General features: G+C 38.1%; 1 long non-coding RNA gene across 1 annotated transcript; it reads left to right on the forward strand.

The window, feature by feature from the left end:
* Positions 1-362: 362 nt before the first annotated feature.
* Positions 363-2,158, forward strand: LOC145063667 (uncharacterized). The gene is made up of 2 exons (XR_013688035.1): positions 363-1,331; positions 1,531-2,158. It is a non-coding gene; the product is annotated as an uncharacterized LOC145063667 (long non-coding RNA).
* Positions 2,159-4,339: the final 2,181 nt, after the last annotated feature.

Below are 4,339 nucleotides of genomic sequence, written 5' to 3' on the forward strand. Positions count from 1 at the left end.
ATTGGAGAGCCAACACAAACAAAAGACCTGTAATTGCATTCATGAGATTTAGAAGGTAAGGGTATTATTGTCTATTTAGTTATACTTTCAATTTTAATGATTTTAAATTGTAAAAAAGGATTATTAAATAATAAAAACTACTTAAAAAATAGATTTGGGCAAATCCGATATTCTAAAACATTAAGAAGGGCAAATATGATATTTAAAGTTTAGGTCGGGCAAATATGATATTTAGACGTTTAATAAGAGTATATATGAAATTCTCCCTAATTTATAACTTCACTAAAGTATAGGGGGCTTTTGGTAATTTGATTAAATGATTAGGACTCTTTTGATAAAAAAAAATTACCAAATGAGGGGTTGTTTGTGGATACATGGAATCACTTTTTTGGTATTGGGACTGATTTTGATTAACTTAATAAAGAGAGGGGTGATTTTGTTCATTTTAAAACAAGGTTTTTGTCTTTCGACTTTTGACTTGGTCAAAATCAGAAACATGTTTTAAGTCGTGTTTCTTGTTAAGTCAATCAAAAGGGGCTCCAAGAACAAAAGAGTCGCCGTCGTCTTCACAGATCGGGAGAGGGAAGAATCGAGTGATCAAGCAGCGAACGGAGGTGGTCTCGGTGGTGGTAATCGATCGGAATAAGTGAGCATCTCCAGTGTTTGGCTGAACCAAAGGAAGGAAGGAAGGAAGGCACGAGGCCGCGGCTCTGCATCCAGTCCTTGCTCGTCGTAGACCACAAAGAAGACCGAAGGAGGATGAAGCTCGCAGGCGGCACTTCGTCAGTCGATTCGTGAAGAGGGTGTAGTCTCCGGATCGACGAGACAGAAGAGACGGAGGGCGTGAAGAAGCAGCGAAGTTTTGCTGGTCTCTTCCGGCTGCGAGGTGTGAGTCGTTGGTCTTGGTGGGTGCTTTGCTCCAGTCCTTGCTCGTCGTAGACCACAAAGAAGACCGAAGGAGAATGAAGCTCGCAGGCTGCACTTCGTCGGTCGATTAGCGTAGAAGGAGGAGTCTCCGGATCGATGAGACAGAAGACACGGACGGCGTAAAGAAGCAACGAAGTTTTGCTCGTCTCTTCCGGTTGCGAGGTGTGAGTCGTCGGTCTTGGTGGGTGCTTTGCTCCAGTCGATAGAAGATGAGTGGAGGGGGTGTTCGGTGGTCACGCGGCCACGAGGATGGGAGGCGATCGGTCGTTGGGTGGGAGAAGCACCTCCGGTGCTTCACTGTTTCGCAGAGGAGAAAACGAAAACAACAATGGTAGCTTAAGGGCGCTTCTTCTGTCTCGACTGGAATGAGGGAAGGGGTCTCGATGGGGCAGTTGCTTCGATCGGTAAAGATTCTCTTCTCTTTTCTTTTTATTTTTGACTGTAAATCAATAAAGTTTAATCAATAGGTTTAGATGGGTGTTTGGGTTTGGTTGTTTAACAGAAATTGATAGAGAGAAAAAGAACAACGAAAATTCCTTTTTGTTTGTTTGTTTTGATAGAAACTGATGAAGGAATGGACATTTGGGTGTTGATGTTTTACAGTGAATCGATGGGTGATGGAGGGAAGAGCTCCGACAGCAGCATAAGCAGTGATTGAAGGGCTGTCCGGCTGGTTCGTTTGACAGGTAGCAAGGAGGAAAAAAGGGGTTGTTCCCCCTTTTTTACCGGAAATAGCAACACACCCCCGGTGTGTTCTTGGCAGCCCACAAATCAGAAAAGAAAGAGAGAATGAGCAGGGAGTGTTGTGAGGGACGAGTGACGCAACAATGGAAATAATCTTGATCAGATTTTTGGGAGATTTTTTTTTTTTGTATTTCAAAATCTTGAAATTGATCTTAGAGTACTTAGCATTATTGGTTTGAATTCGTGCATGGGTGTTTGTGTATGTGGCAGAATCGACAGTGGGTAGGGGAATTTGAGAGAAGGAAGTAGCTTCAATATGATGCTTGGTTGACTTTCAAAAGTCAAGGTCTTTCTTTGACTTTTTAGGGAGATAATGTGTTTTAAGTATGGGTGATGCTAATAAGACACCCCTTAGACACCCTTTGAAATATGGTGTTTTTTTAGCCAATCCTTTTACCCTTTAAGTATGTATAATTCATATTTATGATGTAAATCTCATTTTTTGATTCTCGTGTTGTCATACCGTCAAAAATGAATTTTTTCTGAAGATTCCTGCTTCTTATTTCTGTCGTGATTATTCTAGATACATAGACGAAAGTCAATTCTGTTTAACAGAATTCCGTGAAATGACGTTTAAGGTTTTGCGATTAATTGCTTCGAATCCGATAGTTTTTACGAATCTGATTTTGGTCGAGTTTTAAAATATTATAAAATTATAATAAAATAATAGACCGTAGTCTGAATTCAAAAACGTTCTCAAAATTGATTTTTGAGATTCGTAGCTATTCCAAACAAAGCAGTGCATGATTTGATTCAGGAAAATCAGATAAATATTGATTTTAATAACTTTAAAGAGGCGTAACTTTATCATACGACCTCCGTTTTGGACGTTCTTTATATCCACGAAGTCAGGAAAATATAATCTATTCAAATATGTTATCCTTAATTCTCAGATATATCTGATGCAAAAATTTACTTTTAACGTCACAAATAAATTAACTTTTTGGTGATTTTTGATTAAATCTTCAACGATAGACGGTTGGAGCATTTTAAGATGTTCGGAAACAAATTACAAATATAATATATTTAATATACATTGTAAACATAAAATTACACATAATTGGTCATTAATATCTAGCGGTTCGCGGTGGTTTGACTGTCGAACTCTGACCAATTTTTACCAATTGTTACATTATTCCCCTGTTGAAAGAAATTCCATTCCAAAATTCAACGTTTAGATAATATATTATAAAACAATTGGTGGGGTTTTCATTTTGATTGATCCATACATGATCTTTCTAAAGTCAATTTAAGTCACGTATCTCTAGATTAGATAACTGACCCAATATATGACTTTACCATAAGTCACAACTAAATAGAAAATATGGAATAAGATCGGATCAAATATTTTAAAGGTTGTCGAATCTTATATACAATTCAATCGTGTGTACTTTCACAAACATGAAACTTTAGCATTATTTCTTAATACACTTTATTGAAAGATATGACAAGCATGCCATTGGACAAACGCTATGTGAGATTTGGCGTATGAAAAAGCATCGTGCACGCCGTTAGTTCTCAAGATGACTTGATATAAATAATAGGACCAAATTCTATTAAGAATTTCTAAGGTCCTTTGAGCTGTAGGTTTAACCTGCCTCGTTCTGTAAGCTGCATCATTTCTCTAAAAGAGTAGGCGTTTAAAAGCTACACAGTCTCAGACTTGGAAGTCAAGAGGTTTACATCTTTTGTTCACATAACTTTCTTTTCGTTTGTGTACAATCTGAAATCTTGCTCCGGTTCACACAATCTTTTATGTGATCTCTTGATTGAATCTTGGATCAAAATGCATCATATCACGTGCATGTTCTTTGTTCAGTTTCATAACTCCAATCATTGTTCAAGTTGTCGTGGATCAACACTTTCGTCCTACAAAGCCTCAAGCGGTGAGGTCTTTATACTGGTGTGACAACTATTGTTGTAGGGAAAAACTCAATTAACGAAAATGAGTATGTCATGGAATATCAAAAGTCTATCATACAGGTTCAGAGCATATTACTCATGTTGAGATGGTTCATTCGATCTAACCATTAGGGATGAATAGATATGCTTATTCCTAAGCGCGCACTTAAGGATTTCAATGATTGTTATAATTACTAGATGAATCTATTATCTTAGTGGGAGATGATAGGGATCGGCATCTTGTGCAGTCTGAGGGTTTCTATGTCATGTTCTGGTCAGCTTTTCCATTTCACATGGTTCTTAGATTAGTGGAAAGTGGGCAGACTTAGTCAATCTGTGGACCACTGCCTGAATAAAATCGAAACATTATGTTTCTTTGATAGCTTTGGTATGAGATCCATTGACGTTTGTTCCCACTCTTACTCTGTAACATCCCGAGTTCCAGATATATTATCTAATTATTTTTATATTCATTTTGAAAGGGGAACTCGACGAGTTGGAGGACACAACTCGTTGAGTAGAGTTTGAGATAGCCGCGAGATTTTAGAGTCTACTCGACGATTCGGTGGACCCCGACTCGACGAGGAGGTGTTGAGTAAGAAAACCCTAATTTTCAGGGTTTATGTCCTATTTAAAGGACCTTAATCCTTCATTTCCTCCTCCCTTATCACCCTAACACTTTGTGAGAAACCCTAATCGAGTTATATCCTTGTGTGTGAGAAAGAGATGCTAACACTTCATCTTTGGTGCACTTTTGGGAAGAGGT

This window comes from Lactuca serriola, chromosome 7, assembly GCF_051521515.1.
Source record: "Lactuca serriola cultivar US96UC23 chromosome 7, Lser_US96UC23_V15, whole genome shotgun sequence".
Taxonomy (NCBI): domain Eukaryota; kingdom Viridiplantae; phylum Streptophyta; class Magnoliopsida; order Asterales; family Asteraceae; genus Lactuca; species Lactuca serriola.